General features: G+C 43.2%; 1 protein-coding gene across 7 annotated transcripts in view; it reads left to right on the forward strand.

Moving 5' to 3' along the window:
* LOC121277929 (tyrosine-protein kinase Fyn) overlaps positions 1 to 18,390 on the forward strand; it is a 298,435-nt gene that overhangs the window by 67,014 nt on the left and 213,031 nt on the right. Inside the window, exon 1 of one of the 7 annotated variants that reach the window (XM_041187794.1) lies at positions 1,843 to 1,864. The exons of 5 other annotated variants lie outside the window; for them this stretch is intronic. The gene's annotated coding sequence lies outside the window, so the exon portion shown is untranslated. Of the gene's footprint in view, positions 1 to 1,842; positions 1,865 to 14,914; positions 14,934 to 18,390 lie in introns of those variants that run through there. One more of the 7 variants, XM_041187795.1, reaches the window with a different exon arrangement.

Here is an 18,390-nt window from a genome sequence, read left to right on the forward strand (position 1 = left end):
TGCTCACATCCTGTGAAAGCATTAAAAAATTGTACCTCCTATGGTGAGACCAAAGCTGTAGTAGTGTGTGCAGTTTTGGTCTCCATGTTTTCGCTAAGGATATACTTGCCTTGGCAGCAGGGCAAAGGTTCACTAGATAGGTCAATCCTCTCATCCCAGGGACCAATGAGGAGAAGGGCTAAGTAAATTGGGCTTATATTCTCTGGATTTTAGAAGAATTAGAGGCGACCTTTTTGAAACATTAAAGGGGCTTGATAGGGTGGACCCTGAGAGTTTGATTCCGCTGGCTGGGGAACCTAGAAGACTGGAGGCACAGTCTCAGGTTAAGGGGCCAATCACTTAGGACTGAGATAAGGAGAAACCTCCTCTCAAAATGGTTGCGCATCTTTGGAATTCTCTACCCCAAAAAGTCAATGGTGCTCCATCATATTTGAAGCTGAGATAGGAAAATCATTGGCCCCTCAGGCAATCAAAGAATATGAAGAGCTGGAAGGAAAATGGATCATCAGCAGCCATGATCAGTATTGAATGGTGGAGCAGGCTCCGTAGACCGGGTTGTCTACTCTGCTCCCGCCTCTTGTTCTCATCTGGGCCTCTTGTCGCAGTCAACAAACACTGTATGACTGACTGTAAACTGAATAAAGCTTTTGCGATTGATCCATTAGTTTTTAATCAGATAATATTGGAAAATAACTGAGCTGAAATTGCTCAAAACCAAAGAAAAATCTTCCAGCAGCTCAGTTGATTAAAATACAAGGGAACAACCTGGAGAAATTGTGTGCTGCGCGTGCTCAGACTGCGTGATTCGCACTCGCATGACAGGATCCCAACTGTGGGCAAAAGTGATCACGTGAAAGGCCAGGCTGTTTGGGAAAAGCTCAGGTTTCTGAGTAAAAACTTGAATGAAAACTTGAAAAGAAGCAAAGGGCAACTCGGTCAATAAACTTAACCATTATTTGATTATAGATCTTGCTATAGATATTAGATATTTAAGCGGTAGAAATAACCATTTCTGTTAATCAAAAACATTTTGATTAATTTTGTCTGGAAATGTTACCACCTCGGGAAGCTACGATAGGCCATTGTCCAGATTAATGTTGATGGGGGTGCCACTGGTAGCATGACTGGGAATTTTTGCAGATAAAAGCAGCCGTTTTTCCAGCGAATTTCCATGGGAAGTGTTTTCATTACAGCTTTCGATGGAGAGCGTGTAAGAATCTGCATATGCAAATTGACATGCTAAAGAACATGCTGAATGAAGAAGCCAGCGCTAATCACTCCCAAGGTTGTGTTCCTGTTTGTCCCTGGAAGCTGGGAACAAATGCGTCTACAGGTTTAAATTGGGGAGTGTGGTTGAGCTTTACATTTGATGTGTGGCGAGGGGAGTGTGTGGGAGCATAGTGAAGCTCCTGAGAATATCCTAACTGGGTTTCTGGCCTTTAGGCTCTCATGTCCCTGCACCAGCATCAGCTGGGAACCCAGTGCGCACTCATTACTTGGTGCATGTTGACAGTGCTGGCCTAGCTCCTGGCAGCAATTCATAGCAGCAAACAGAAAATGCTTTCCTAAGGAAAGCAGTCTCTTATAATGTTCAAGTCTTTTGTTGTGCTGGATTTTATTGTTTAATCATTTGTGCCTGCTACATTTATTTTTGAGTGGCGTTTGCAGTAGTAATTCTCTCAAGCCCTCAGTTTCTTAAGATTTGTGATGCTTGAGCAAGAATGGTAATTGCACTTAAATGCTTTTCATTAATTTTAAGTGCATTTGGGAGCAAGTAATTTTCATCTTATTTAACGATTCACTTTCAGCTGCAATTCAACACGAAAGCTGTGGATGAGACCAACAGTAGCATGCAGCTGTGCAGGTAGTACTGTTTTGTGCTTCCCAGCTCTGTTAACCGTTTCTGAGATGTTTTGTTAAAAAGGGTGTCAGGATCTTGTGACTTTCTATGTCAGGAGACTGATAGTTTGATACCTGCATTCTGCAGGAAAAGCATCCACACAACAAAAACATGGGAGGCAATTTGGTCCCTGTGCTGGGCGGAGGGTGGGGTGGGAGGGGACTATTTAGGGGAACAAAGATAGGACAACCAACCCTATTTATAAACCTAACTTATAAGATATAAGAAAAGAGAATACAATTGTCAGCCGTGGCATCACTCTTACCTCTCAGTTGAAAGGTTGTGGGCCTCATTATTTAAGTAGGTGATCAAGGCTGATATTTCCCTGACATGCTGAGGGAGTGCTGTGCTGTTGGAGGTGCTTTCGGGTGAGATGCTATACTGAGTCCAGTCCCTTGCGACAGATGTGAAATATTTCAAAAAGGAGCCCTGGCATTCTCTCAACCAGCATCAGTAAAACAGGATATTTCACTGCTGCTCGTGGGAACTTGCTGTGTGAAAATTGGTTGCTGTGTTTCCTACATTATAGCAGTGACTACACTTCTCTAAGTCAAAGACAAATGTCTGAGGTTGGGCCAGCCTGCTCAGGACTTTGGGGTCATGTCTGACTCCAAGATAAACTTCTACCACATGTCTGCTCCATTGCTAAGATCACCTCTTTTCACCTCTGTCATTGCCTGATTCTGCCTCTGACTCAGCTCATCTTTGCTGAAACCCTCTCACGTGCCCTTGTTACCTCCAACACGCTACTGGCCAGCTTCCCACACTGTAATCTCCGTCCTCATGGACCTACATTGGCTCCTGGTTAAGGAGCACCTTGATTTTTAAGATGCTGATTCTTGTTTTCAAATCCCTTCGTACCCTTGCCCATCCTGATCTCTGCAATCTCTTCGAGTCCCACGACCCTCTGAGAGATCAGTGCTCCTCTAATTCTGGGCTCTTGATTTTAATCAATCTTCTATTGGCACTTGCCAATACTCTAAACTCTGGAATTCCCACCCTAAACCTTTGCTTCTCTTTCCTCCTTTTTTAATACCCTTAAGACCTATTTCTTTGACCAAGCTTTTGGTCATCAACGCCAGAGTGTCACCATGTGGCTCAGTGGCAAATCTTTTTATGATAATATGAAATGCGTGGGGAGGTTTTACGATATTAAAGGTGCTTTATAAAATACAAGTAGGTATTCATCAAAATTATTCTTTGGCTGAAGAGCACTTAGGCTAGGAAAGGTACTATCTAAATGCAAGTGCTTTCTTTCTTGCCTATTCTGTTCTGGTGGCATGCTGTTTGTTTGGTAAATATGAATTGTCAGATGTGAATTGGCTGTGTGTTTTTTTTAGAAGGAGAAATTTAACACTCTTAATTGGATATAGAGTCATCAAGTATAAAAGGAGGCCAATCAGCCCATTTTTTTTTTCATGCAATGTGGCCATCACTAGCTAGGCCAGCATTTATTGACCATCCCTAATTGCCCTTGAGAAGGTGTGATGAGCTGCAGTCCATGTGGTGTAGGTACACCCACAGTGCTGTTAGGGAGTGAGTTCCAAGATTTTGACCCAGCTACAGTGAAGGAACAGTGATATATATCCAAGTCGGGAATGTGAGTGGCTCAGAGGGGAGCTTCCAGGTGGTGGTGTTCCCATCTATCTGCATTGTGCATACGTTGGCTCTTTGAATGAATTAGCCAAATAAATAAAAATAAGCATTTATTAAAAACATCAAACATGTTTTCAGTGTCAGCACAATTGCAGAATAAGTGGAAATTTGGTGCCAATGTGGTTTCTTGTTGCACAGTATTTATAACATCTGTACTCCCCCATTCTGCACTCCTGCACCCCCAACCACAGCTTGCCTAATTCACTCGGAGTAGTTCTATTCTTTCCTCAGTGTCACAACAGAAAACTGAGGTATATACCAGAGAGATAGGTGCAGCTTCGCTTACTGTGACCCCCTGATAATCAATGACAGCCTCACATTGACGATTCTCAAAAATGAAGCTGTACCTATACCTGTATTGTTCCCACAGTCGAACACAACAGTCAGCGTGACGTGAACGTACGATTTCATATAAAGTTGAAGTTAGTTTGCCTCCTGTACAAGCTAATTAATGTAAGTTAATGTAAAACTCATTTTTTCATGTAAAATTATACTTCTTGGCAGTTACACACTAAATTTCAGAGAATGGCAAATGCACTTTTTTTATTTCCATGTAAAATCTTGCTCCTTAATTAAAATTCATATTGGCACTTGTACTCTACTGCTAGAAAATGGTGCTAGAACTTGGTGCTGGGATATAACTCCCTTGCCCTCTGCCTCATGGAGTTGAGCAATGTAGGGGAAGAGGAGAGGAATTGTACAGGTGGATGAAATTGTTTCTGACTTGCTGTCAGAAAGATGTATAGAGTGTAGATATGAATATGAATCTATCATTACTAGCTGTTATTTGCTGTTGTACTTTGATTCATTTTCCCATGTTGTTGCCTGGGGATCCCATGAATGACTTTGTTCATTTAAAAAAAAATATAATGTGGATTAATCCCCAGCTCAGTACAAATCCTTCACGCTTTTTAGAACAAAACTGTTCAACAACACACATTTTGACACCAGTCAGCTGATGAGAAGCCCGATGCTGTAAACAGGAAACGGTGAAGAGCCCCGTTTCGGTGGATGTCAAGTTAATCCATCTGGCTTCTCTGTCATTTTCTAGTCACTTCAGGTCTCTGCATGACTTTTTCCTCCTTTTCATATGTAAAACGATAGTGCTGCAAAAATAAATGCTGTCTTTACTTGAGGGAGAAGAGGTTTGTTTTGACATCCCTGAGTCTGTGGGATTAGACTTGCTGATTTCGGAGCTGGTTCAGCCACAAGCTCACTCAGCCTTGGTGTGATGGGAGGTGGGGGAGAAAAAACACAACCTAAGAGGAAGCTTTGCTTTCCATATTCCAAATCATTGTGTTGAGACAGAGTTAAGCAGCAGCAGCACCCACCCTCCCCCTACAGGAACAATCCATGACCTACGGAGATTGTTTAATAATCCATGTACTCTTCACTTGTAGGACAGCAATATAGTGGAAAATAAACCATTGGATCCTGGATGTTGTTGCTCATTTATTCTGTGGCACTTTGCCACTCTCTTAAGAAAATACATCTCTTTTTCATCAGTTCATGGGATTGTGCTCTGAGCCATTGTTCAATAGATTGAGAAGTTTAACAGTTAATACATTGGAATAATTACAATTAAAAACAGTTTTGTATCACTATCTGGTTGTCCTCAATAGCAGGCCGAAAATCCTCACTCAATAGTGAGGCTATTAACCGGCCCTCTGGATTCATGTATAAATCTGATGCCTACATGGGGGAAAAAAAGACTATTGCCACATTGAAACAATATGGGCCTTGGATTCAGCTGTGGGTTGAAAAGGTTGGAATGCAAATTTTGTCCTTTACTAACCAGGATCAAACTAAATGTCATTTCTGCATTGCTGCTGGCACATTGCTTTTGACTGGAAGCCTTGAACGAGAGTTATTCTCAAAATCGTGACATCAGTGACCCCATTCAATAAATTACGCTCTCCCACATCCAATTAGCTGCCTCTGCCACTTCATAGAATTGTTACAGCACAGAAGAGGGCCCATTCGGCTTGTCATATCCATATTGGCTCTTTGAAGGAGCAATTTACCTAGTGCCACTCCTCCACCGCCTCACCCTAGACCTGCAATTGAACCTGCCTCCACCTCGCTCTCAGACAATGTGTTCCAGATCCTAACCACTCACTGCCTGAAAAAGCTGTTTCCCTCATTGCTTCTTTGGCCAAAAACCTTAAATCTGGTTATCGATCTTTCCACCAATGAGAACAGTTTCTCCCTAAATACTCTGTCCAGACCACTTGTAATTTTGACCACCTCTAACAATTTTTTTTCCATTCTTCTCTTCATCAACTCACCTGCATAACTGAAGTCTCTCATCCGTGGAACCATTCTCTTGAATCTTTCCTGCACCCTCTTTATAATGCCTTACATCCTTCCTAAAGTGTGTGGTGCTCAGAACTGGACACAATACTCCAGTTGAGGTCGGACACCAGTGTTTTATGCAGGTTTAATGTAACTCCTTTAGTCTTGTACTCTCTGCCCCTATTGATAAAGCTCAGGATACTGTATGCTTGAAGTACACTCTCAACCTATTCTGCTACTTTCAATGATTTATGCACATATACACTCAGGTCCCTGTACTCCTGCACCCCCTATTTAAAATTCTACCCTTTATTTTATGTTGTCTCTCCACATTTGTCCTACCCAAATGAATCACTTCACACTTCTCTGCATTAAATTTCATCTGCCACTTGTGCTTCCGTTCCATTAACCTGCCTATGTCCTTTTGAAATTCTACACTCTCCTCATAACACTTCCAAGTTTTGTATCATCCACAGTTTTTGAAATTGTGTCCTATACTCCAAGGCCTAGGTCATTACCATGTCCGGAAGAGCAATGGTCCTAACGCTGACCCTGGAGAACTCTACTATAAACCTTCCTCCAGTCTGAAAACATCCATTAACTATTACCCCCTGTTTTCTGTCACTCAATCAATTCTATATCTATGTCACTTCTGTTCCTTTTATTCCATGAGCTCTAACTTTGCTCTCGACTCTGTACGGCACTGTATAAAATGCCCTCTGGAATTCATGTGCACCACATCAGCAGCATTGCCTCCTTCAACCTTCTCTCTTACCTCATCAAAAAAACTCTAATCAGGTTAAATAACAAGATCTGTCCTTAATAAATCCACGCTGGCTTTCTTTAATCCACATTTGCCCAAGTGACTATTAATCCTGTCCCAAATTGTTTCTAGAAGCTTCCTTACCACTGAGGTTAAACTGATTGGTCAGCAGTTGCTGAGTTTATCTTTACACCCTTTTTTTTTGAACCAGGGCGTAACATTTGCACAGCTCTCTCCATTCCCTGAGCTCATTGGGCCGAACTTTCTCTAAGGCTCCCCCTGCCTGATCCCTAAACTCTCATCCTTCTCGAGTTTCTCTCATGCCCTTTTTTAGCTCATCTTGTTCATGAGATCCACCTCCTGTTCCTCTATTTCTCACGGAACTGCTGACCACCCAACTTCTCCTGCGTCCCAATGTTAGCCAATACTTTCAATAGTTTGCTTTCTTCAGCTGCTGTCTCCCTCACCTCAAGAAAATAACTTTGACATCTCCGTCCTTGAAAACAACATCCATCTTCTCTCTCAATTCCTTGACCAGTTGTCACCTCCCAAACCTGTTTGATTCCAAGGCTAGCTTCCTGCCAGGACCCCTCAGCCCCTGACCTCAATACAGCTTTTGCTCCAAACATGGACAAAGGAGCTGACTTCCAGAGGTGAGGTGAAAGTGACTGCCCTTGACATCAAGGCAGTATTTGACTGAGTGTGGCATCAGTAAAGCCCCAGTAAAATTGATCTTGCTGGGCATCAGGCATAGATGGGGGTCCTGGGGAAGCTTTTTGTTGGCTGGAATCATAATCAGCACAAAGGAAGATGGTTGTGGTTGTTGGAAGTCAATCATCTCAGTCCTGGAACATCACTACCAGAGTTCCTCAAGGTAGTGTCCTAGGCTTCAGCTGCTTCATCATTGACCTTCCTCCTCCTCAGAAGTGTGGATATTCAATGTGCAATATTCAGTTCCACTTGTGGGAGAATCTCGAACTAGGGGGCACTCTTTAAAAATAAGCGGTCGCCCATTTAAAATGAAGATGAGGCGAAATTTTTCTGAGGGTCGTGAGTCTTTGAAACCCTCTTCCTGAAAAGGTAGTGAAAGCAGAGCCTTTGAATATTTTTAAGGGAGAGGTGGATAGAGTCTTGGTAAGCAAGTGGGTGATAAGTTGTTGGCGGATAGGTGGGATGTAGATTTGAAGTTACTAACAGATCAGCCATGATCCTATTAAATGGTGGAGCAGGCTCAAGGGGTCAAATGGCCTATTCCTGCTCCATGTTCGTATGTCCTTCAGATAATGAAGCGGTCTGTACCTGCATGCAGCAAGAAGTGGACAATATTTAGCCTTGGGCTGATAAATGGCAAGTAGCATTTATGCCACACAAATGCCAGGCAATGGCCATCTCCAGTAAGAGAGAACCTAACTACTCATCCCTGACATCCAACAAACTGTGGAAGTTTGACATCATCCAGGACAAAGCAGCCCGCTTGATTGGCACCCAATTCGTAAACATTCACTCCCTCCATCATTGACGCACAGTAGCAGCAGTGTGTACCAGCTACAAGATGTACTGCAGGAACACATCAAGGCTCCTTAGACAGCACCTTCCAAACCCACGACCATCCAGAAGGAGAAGGGCAGCAGATAGATGGGAGCACCACCACCTGGAAGTTCTCCAAGCCACTCACCATCCTGACTTGGAATTTTTTTGTTTTGTTCATGGGATGTGGGTGTTTTAGAGGGCATTTAAGTGTCAACCACATTACTCTGGGTCTGGAGTCACACATAGGCCAGACCAGGTGAGGATGATAGATTTCTTTCCCTAAAGGACATTAGTGAACCAGATGGGTTTTTGCGACAATTAGCAATGGTTTCGAGGTCATCAGACTTTTAATTCCAGATTTTTATTGAATTCAGATTTCACCATCTGCTGTGGTGGGATTTGAACACGGGTCCCCAGAGCATTATCTTGGGTCTCTGGAATACTAGACCAGTGACAATAGCACCGCTGTTTCTTTACTGCTGTTGGGTCAAAATTCTGGATCGCCCTCCCTAACAGCACTGTGGGTGTACCTACATCACATGGACTGCAGCGGTTCAAGAAGGCAGCTCACCACCATCTTCTCAAGGGCAACTAGGGATGGGCAATAAATGCTGGCCTAGCCAGCAACGCACTCATCCTGTGAACGAATTTTTAAAAAATACAAGAACAGATTAGAGGCTAGGAAGTCTATGGCGAGTAACTCTCTCCTCCTGACTCCCCAAAACCTGTCCACTGTCTACAAGACACAAGTCAGGAGTGTGATGGAATACTCTCTACTTGTGCCACCTGACTCCACGCCTGACTCATCTGCTGAAACTCTCATCCATGCCTTTACCTCCTGGGCTTGACTATTCCAAGGGACTCCTGGCTTGCCTTCCACATGCTACCTTCCATAAAATTGATGTCCAAAACTCTGTAGCCCATGTCCAAACACACACCAAGTCCCTTTCTCCCATCATCCTTGTGCTCAGTGAACCAGACGTTAAGTGACGCCAAGGTTTATTAATTTCTCAAATAAAAACAAAAAGTGCTAGAAATAATCCGACCAGGCACCGTCTGAGGAGACAAAGTGTTAATGTTTCAGGTCAAGATGGCCTTTCATCAAATCTGAAGAAAGATAACTTTTTTTTCTTCAGCAATTTCTGTCAAAGCTTTTCATGCTGCACTCAAAAGGACAAGTTCGCAAGATGAAAAGCTTCAACAGCGTGTCTCTTTTTTTGTTTCTGCAATTCTCGAGTTCTGTAGTACCAAGCGACTATAAAGATAAATATGTAATATGTTTTGAGCCAGGGAAGGGGGCAAGGAGAAGGAAAGGGAAGCCCCGTGATGAGCTGGAGGGAAAGAGATTAAATAATGAGAGATTTCACGGTAATGAGTATAGTAAAGAAACAAAAGATGTGGCCAGATGAGAAGTGAATGGCAACATAGCAGTCATCTGAATGCAACTTTAGGGGTAAAGGAAGAAACAAGAAAAAATGGAATCCGTTTTTAAAAAGAAACAAACCTGGAACAAGAGGGAGGCAGAGGTTATGATTTAACGTTGTTGATCTTGAGTCCTGAAGGCTGTAGAGTACCGGGTCGAAAGATGAGGCGCTATTTCTCGGGCTTGTGTTGAGCTTCATTGGAACATTGCAGCTGGCCAAGGGCAGAAAGGTCAGTGAGTGTAAGGTGAAGAATTCAAATAACAGGTGACTGGGTGCTCATGGTCATCCTTCTAGTGCTTATTTTCAAATCTCCACGGCTTCGTCCCTCTAGTCTCTCAACCCTGGCATTGTCTACCTTCTCCAATTTTATCCCTCCACTATTGGTGGCCTTGTCTTCAGATGCTAAGGCCTAAGCTCTGCAATCCCCCCCCCCTTAACCTCTCTGCCCCTCCTACCTGTCTTTCCTCCTGTAAGATGCTCCAAGTTTTTAGCCATCTGTCCTGTATCTCCTTATGTGGCTGGGTGCCAAATCTTTTTGTAACATTCCTGTGAAGTACCTTGGGACATTTTATTATGTTAAAGGTGCTATATAAATGCAAGGTACGATGAAATAGGTTTAAAAGGAAAATGAAAAGCCATAATTTCATAATGGCAACTTATGAAACTCCCTTCATATACAGCAGTTAACAGCTGGGGATGGATGTAATTTACTTTCTTTTAAACGAAAGAAAGCAGCAGGATTGCAATTCCTCTCAGTAATGGGCAGGAGGCAGAGACATTCACCTGGATGGAAAATGGGAGAACATCTGCCTTTCTTCATAACTGATGGCCTACTAATTACTCTTGGGGATGGACGATGTCATGGCTGGGACTAGTGTTCAACCTCATGTCCTGTAGCTGGATCAGACCAGTGCATTCATGGTGCACACCAGGGAGGATCCTGCTCCTCTGTGTGCATACAGCTGGCATACATATTTAAAAAAAATATTCTACAAACCACTACATAGTCATTTAGAGCTTAAGTGACAAGGTGCTATTGGAAAAGTCACACTTAAACCAAAAACGCTTCAATATTCTGCAGTTGGCTTCTTGTATATTAATTCATCACCTCAAATTGTTCCATCACATGTGACAGGCTGTGGCCTGAAAGGCCGCATCCTCTGCCATACGGTTCTATTATTTTGAGTGATCAGCCTGTACTCCCTCAGTGCTGTGCTGCTCCGGGTGCTCTGATCTACAGAAAGGCAAAATCCTTGACACATTCTGACACTAGGGCTTTGTTCACGTATCGTGTTTCACGCACCTGACAGTGCACTTAACTGAAGTTACAGGGGGTTTGATAGGGCTGGGAGAGTGTGGTCCAGAGTGAGAAACAACTTTGTAGCAGCCATGTGAAAATATCACCCTTTACTGAAGTTCCAGTGATGGGCCAGTGCACAAGTGGAAGATGGAATTTATTAACTTGCAAAATTTGCCTTTCCTGACCTAATGCACCATGTATGTTAAATCTTTACTGAGTTCTGTATCTGTGAAAATTGAGTCATGTTTGTTGGGCAAACAGAGCATGATAATTGAATCAAATTTGTGTAGATGTGGTAGGCTAATCAGAAATGAGGCTCTTCCTTATAAATTCAGATTTCACTCTGGGTACGGGAGCACAGTAATTTATGTTCCTGGACTAGTAATCCAGAGGCCTGGATTAATGATCTGGAGTTCAAATCTCACCGAAATTTAAATTCTGTTCAGTAAATAAATTTGGAATAAAAAGCTGGTATTAGTGACCTTTGACATAACGGATTGTCATTAAAAACCCATCTGGTTCACTATTGTCCTTCAGGGAAAGAAATCTGCTGTCCTTACCTGGCCTGGCCTACGTGTGACTCAAGACCGACAACAAAGTGGCTGATTCTCTGAAATGGCCTAGGGAGCCACTCAGTTGCTTAGAAGTAGACCATAAATGCTGACATGGCCAGCGTTGCTCAGCTTTCATGTATGAATGAAAAAGAATTGTGTTTTCTTTTGGCTCTGTACTTTGTCTTTTTCTGAACATTTTTAGATAGCTCTTTATAAACGTTCACCTCTTGTAAAGGCTCATGGTGGCAACAACCAATCACAGGGAGATGGGAATTAGACAAAGAATGTAGCTATGTTTCCCACTGCCCCAGTGCACAACATACCACCTTCCTATTCCACAAAGTGAAGGAAAAGATGCCATAATTGGCTCCTCTGATTCCATTGTGTTAACTAACAATACCTATTGCATCATTCGTGAACAAATAAATATAACTTAATTACTGCATTTTCAGACAGCTTGGGAATATTCATTGTCTGGCCATATCTATTAAACTGATTTTTTTCTTCAATGCACAAAGACACTAGTTTATAAATCTATGGCCAGGATGTTGAATTCCTGCAAAGGATGTTTATAAAGTCCTGGAGCAAATTTAAACTTGGGATGTGGGCATGATAGCAAACTAAGCGGTGTATAATTCAACATGTTGTTTTAATGTTCTGGCTGTTTTTAGTAATGCTGAAACAGATTGAACATGGCGACAGTAGAAGAGAAGGTGAACTGTTGGAAAATTGGGTTGAAGGGTGAATCATGTTATGTTGAAGCCTAAAAATTTGAACTGTATTGTGTTTAAACTTAATGATTTAGACTTTCATAAGCTAGTTGCAGTTTACTTCTATCACCATGCAGATACAACGTTGTTGAAGTTGAAGGGCTTTGACACCAGTGGCTTTGCTGCTAAGACAGCTGCTGATGCTGCCTCTGGGAGGGGCCCTTAGTGATTTCTAAGAGTTGGGGGGAGGCGGGGTAATTAGTGTGAGGCGGTGGCGACTTCCACAAAGGTGATGCCCCAAATGCTCCCTGCTTTTTTTCCTTCTACTCTTGCAACGTTGGCAGCTGATAACATAATGAAGGAAAGCTCATTTCTGGGGAGAAATTTCCAGAGGGATGCCTGTGGGAAATGGTGCAAATCGATTTGCAACTAATCTGTAGGGGGTCTAATGCAGGTCAGCTCTTATGGTCGAGGAGCTGGACACTTAACCTGCCTGACCCATGTTTTGAGGTTGCTGGAGCCGCGGCACATCTTTTCTTGTCTGCTTAAAGTTGGCTTGAACGTGGAACAGGGATCCTGCTATTTATTCGCACTTCTTCAATTGGATTAATTATCCGTTACATGGCTCAAAGATCTGAACAAACTCACAGACGGCTGCAGCACAGAAAGAGGCCATTTGGCCCATCGTGTCCGTGCCGGTCAACAAAGATCTGACTACACTAATCCCATTTTCCAGCACTTGACCCATAGCTCTGGAGGTTATGGCAACGCAAGTGAATATCTAAATACTTCTTACATGTTACGAGGATTTCTGACTCAACCACCCTTTCAGTCAGTGAGTTCCAGACTCCCTCCACCCTCTGGGTGAAAGAAAGTTCCCTTCAACCCCCCCCTCTTAGCTTTCTACCTCTTAACTTAAATCTATGCCCCTGGTTGTTGGCCGCTCTACTAATGGAAAAAGTGGCTTTCTATGCCCCTCATAATGTTATACACCTCTGAGGTCCTCTCTCAACCTTCGCTGCTCCAAGGAAAACAACCCCAGCCTATCCAATCTTCCCTCATAGCTCAGACCCTCCAGCCCAGGCAGCATCCTGGTAAATCTCCTCTGCACCCTCTCCAGCACAATCACATCCTTCCAATAATGTGGCGACCAGGACTGCACACAGTCCTCCAGTTGTGGCCTAACCGGCGTTTTATACAGGTGTAGAAAGGTTTTATAAAAGTGTGAACTTTAGCTGTGCAGACGGCTTTTCAGTTGCGGTGCAACAGAATATTTCCCAGCCTGCACCATGCTTAGGCCAAGTGGTTTGCAGCCATATTTGATGTACTGACCACATTGGGGTGTACCACTCGCATCCTCCCCGCCCCCCACGTGGGATTTGGGATTCCACCAGGACCACTGTAGCCGACTGAAGCTTCACTCTGAGGCTGGACATTCCTATCCTGACTTTACTATCTCTCCTTTGGATGATATTTCATAGCCTCCTCCTGCACACAGTGGCCTGAGTCACACTGCAGCAACCCCACTACCTCATCATTTATATGATTGTCAGCAAGTTGTTTGACCATTGTGGGTATTAAAGCGGAGTCTGACTCGACCTGTGCGCTTTCCGGCAGCAATCACTGGCCAGCAATCTGAAGAAGGGACTCCGGCAGCTTTCCGTAACCTGGAGACAGTGAGACTGATTTAACATGTCCCTGTTGCAATCCTGTCTTGGGTCAGCTAAACTAAATGATCCAGTTGCATACTGAGAGGGGCCTACTGACACTAATTCTGATGCTCCTTTAGATATATTTTAACACATTATTTAGTATCAAAGGCAGCTACTGTTGACATTTTAATGAAAGGAAACAGCAAATCATTTCTAAAATTGATGACCTGAAAGTACCTTGTCACTTATGCTTCCCGACACTTCGCCCACAATAAGCAGTTTAAGATTTCATATTTATGATATTAAAGAGAGAGAAGCTCAAAAATACTCCACGCGGGATTGACTGAAATCATCTTACAGGATTTTCCACTGTTGTCCCTTCTTGTAATGATTTGGTTACCCATTGTACTGTATCGACACAGCACATTGCTTCTTATGGCATATGCAGCCAAATAACACCCAGGTAACGAGTAGCGATTCCATTCTGTCAGCTTATCTGTGATAGAAATGTGGGCCCACAGATGGCGAATCACGACTTCTTTTTGAGAATATCTAGGTTACAGGTTGTGAGTGGCTGCAGGCCTAATGTCAGATAAGTTGACGTCACAGCATCTTTCTGCAGGCGGTGTTTTTTTGGCTTTTGCTGGGGTTGCCAGGGCAGCCTTTATTTCTTTCTCAGTTCATGGATTTTTTTTTTTCTTCCTTGCAATGGATGGATTCTGTGAATACAGTGAGGAGTTTAAATCAGCACCATGAGCATAAATGCCATGTGTGTGAAAGGAGTAGGTGGGTTGAAAGCGGGGGGCGGAGGGGGGGGGTGGCGGTGCGGTGGGGGGAATTGGTGTGTAAACTGTGTACCTTGTAGGCTTGTGTGCCCATGATTAAAATGCATTAAGAAGTGGCAGCTTGGAGATTATGTGGATGCAGACTCACCCACTCAGAAATAAAGGCACTCATCTGCGGTGATAAATAAGCACCGCTGTAATCAGCATAACTTGACATTTGACAACTCGAACAAAGATTGCTTCAAGCTTCCTGGTTCCCACATGTTTTACCATTCAGTCAGATCTCCTTGCTGGTTCAGACGTGGCTCCTTTTTCTCCTCTCTTGTATTTGCTTCTCCTTGTGTACCTGCTTAGCCTGACTTGAGTGAGTTTTTGACATTGTTACTTTTGCTTATTTTGGATTATTTTTCTGGTACATTTTATAAATTTAGTAATAAGTTTGTGAAGCTGGAATTAATCATATTTTAAAGCAAATGGAATTTGTTTTCTCAATTCTTTTACATCTAGCTTGATCTGAAACAGTTTTCCCCCTGTACCTTCCCACTTTGCCTCTGCCTCCTTTCTACTATTGATTTTGTTAATCTCTCTCGCTAATTTATTTATGCAGTCAAATACACTATTCACTCTGATATCTATGGTACAAGTGTAGAAAGAGCCCATTTGCCCCAGTCTGTCTATGCTGGCTCTTTGCTAGAGTAATCAGAAGCTAAGCCTTCCCTGTCCCTCTCCTCGACTTTTCTCCTAAACCCTGAACATTGCTCTGCTTCAAAGATTATCCAGGTTTCCCTCTAAAAGATGTACCAATAATGCCATCTGTCTCGAGCACTCTGTGGAAAAGTGTTCTATGCCCCTCCAACTGTGTTTGCAAAGAAATGTCTCCTAACCTCTTTCCTTACTCACTCAGTGTCGTGTTTTTATAATGATATACAGGCACCAATCACTTATAAGGGATTGGGTAAACATGTTGTGGGTTCACTTATTTAGACTGGGCACATGGGAGCATTTTATACAAAGGTATAATGCTTGAATACACAGCAGCATAGCTGTGTTCTGTGCTCTGCTCAAAATCAAGAGTGAAACTGGATCACATGATACACTTCCCTTCTAGTGATGTCATGCTGCAACCCATTAAAGGCTTATTACAACACTCAGTAACTATTTCTATTGATGACCCCCTTGTTACTGACTCTTCAATCATATTAGTTTATCCCTCTACATGCAATGTCAATTTTTTTTCACCCTCCTCAGCCTTATTTGCTGTAATGGAAATAGTTCCAGTGTCTTCAGCCTCTCTCCCTTGTTTCCCTTCAGTCACTTGTCCTGATGAATCTGTGCTTTATGTTATCTTTTTATCATTTTTCATACATGCAGCTGCACACAGTACTCTTAATTTACACTGGTTAGATCACATTATCATTTTCTATTATTCCTTCCCCCGTGCTCTATTTAAAATCCTGGATAGCATTGAATTTTTTGTATTTTTTTCTTCTCCCTGCACTTTCCAAGAAATGTGTATTTGAAACTCTAGGTTTCACCGTTCATCCTCTTTCTTCAGTATTTTACCTCCCACTGCCCTACAATGAACTGCATTTTCCATCTGTCTATTCTGCTAATCTGTCTGTCTCTCTTTTACAGTCCCTCTTGCCATTTGTCAAACCCCCTACTTCAGTGTCATCTGCTGAGTTTGAAACTGTGTATAAATTATTATAAATTATTAAATACCTTGAGAACAAAAGTGGGCCCTGAGCAGTTGATTTGATCTCTCTTGATCTCCTGATCATCCTCATCATCTCTCTTTGAGGTCAGGGTCCGCCCCCCCTCCCCAATGTACTCGAGGAGTCCACCCTTTCCCCCAGTCTCAGCTATCTGCATAAATCTCCTTGGCGACATTATCTCCAAGCGATATCACCTTACATTTATATAGAGCCTTTAACATAAAACATCCCAAGGCTCTTCACAGGAGCAGGTTAAAAACAAGATCTGTCTCTGAGCCAAATAAGGAACTATTACAAGTAAGTTTTAAGTAGTGCCTTAAAGGAGGAAAGGGAAGTAGAGAGACAGAACAGTGTAGGGAGAGTATTTCGGTGCTAAGGGCCTAGGCAACTGCAGGCACAGCCATGAGTGCTGGAGCAAAGAAAACTGGCCTAGAGGCTAGCATTAGAGCAGCACAGAGCTAGTGCACCCCCGCCCACCCAGTTCCAACTCACTGCCAGCTCTATTTTTCTGGAGGTGGTTTCCACACACCGAAATTGCCTCTTAGCTATTCGATGTCTCACGCCAGCATTTCCCTGGTGACCCTCTGGATAGTCCCTTCAGCATGGTGCAGGTGAGGCAGCCAATCAGAGGCTGAATCCTCGCTGCTGAGCCTCCCCACTGCCCCCACTAACCCATCTCTACCAGCAGCACCCTCCCTCCCCTTGCCTTTCCGGCATGCTCTTCCCCCACCCACACTGCCGGCACCCTCCAGGAGCTCCCCAGGCTCTGCATTAAAGTTGTTTTTCTTCAAAATCCTCACCTTCTGTATTTAATTTTCCCATGAGCTTGCATCCACCCTAAATGAATGAACTCCTCCTGCATCCTTGCTCACACACAGCTTCTTGCCCTTTTTGCTTTAGTCGTTCACGGGAGGTGGACATTGCTGGTATTTATTGCCCATTCCTCATTGTCCTCAAGAAAGTGGCAGTGAACCATCTTCCTGAACGACTGCAGTCGACCTGGTGTAGATCCACCCACAGTGCCCCTTTATTTCCACTATTGGTTACTTATCTGGTCACTGTGCATCTCCCCTTTGAGTTCGTCCTCCCCAGTTATTACTGCTTGCCTACCTCCCTCTCTGCTGTTTTATGATCTCCTCGACGCTCTGACAGTGTCTTCAGCTTCCCATTCTAAACTCTACATGCAGCCCCACCCCTTCCCCATGTTCATTATATCCCATTACTACTTTATTATAAAGCAATCTGAGACACCTTCCTGTAAGGGAGGAGTGTTGTGTTTTTACTTTGCTATGTTTTACTTTCCTTTCCTTTTTGTTTAGTTTCTCAAATTGCCAGCAATTTGCAGCGCTCACAGCGTGATGCCCAATTCCAGTAATTTCTGGCCCATCAAATTCACAGGCTGCTTGTTCATTCAAGCAAGATGTTAATATTGATGGCCCAAAAAAATACATGCATATCAATCTTTCCACGGAAAAACTGAGTGGTGTTGTCAAGAGACCAGTGCTCGTGCTCCCTACGAATCAATAATCTGCATTGTTGGAGAATGTGAAGTAAAATAGCAAGGAAGCCAAGAGGCTGAACTAAAAAGAGTTTTTTGTTTCTGTTGTTTGAGATTCTGCTCAGTTTAATGAGCTGGAGTAGATAGTAAACATTCACGAGGTGGAACAAAATCTGAGCAAGCCTTGCCCAGGACAAACATGCAAAAATGTCAGTGGAGTCACATCACAGGGTTGGTGCAGTTTGCATCCTGTGTGGTTCATCATTGTGCTTTCTGTAAAACTTGGTAGCATTGACTGGAGCCAGGAGCTAAGCTGCAGCATATTAACTACCTTCCACTGACCCCCCTCCCCACCCGGTGCAAACATCCTGATGGAGGATGCGACAATTTGGCAGAATTTTTCAGCTTTATCATTACTTTTGCTGGCTGTAATAATTCGGAGTCTAGATCAATTGGATTAGATACAGGTTATTGGTCTGACAGTATTAAGTGGAATCATTACTTACAGAGCTTTTATTGCAAATATGCTGTGAAGTTGATTTATGGAAACTTTTTGCAGTGGTCCTTGGAATTTTCCTGGAGCAGTAAAGACATCAAAGTGACCTCTG

This window comes from Carcharodon carcharias, chromosome 5 (genome assembly GCF_017639515.1).
Source record: "Carcharodon carcharias isolate sCarCar2 chromosome 5, sCarCar2.pri, whole genome shotgun sequence".
NCBI lineage: Eukaryota > Metazoa > Chordata > Chondrichthyes > Lamniformes > Lamnidae > Carcharodon > Carcharodon carcharias.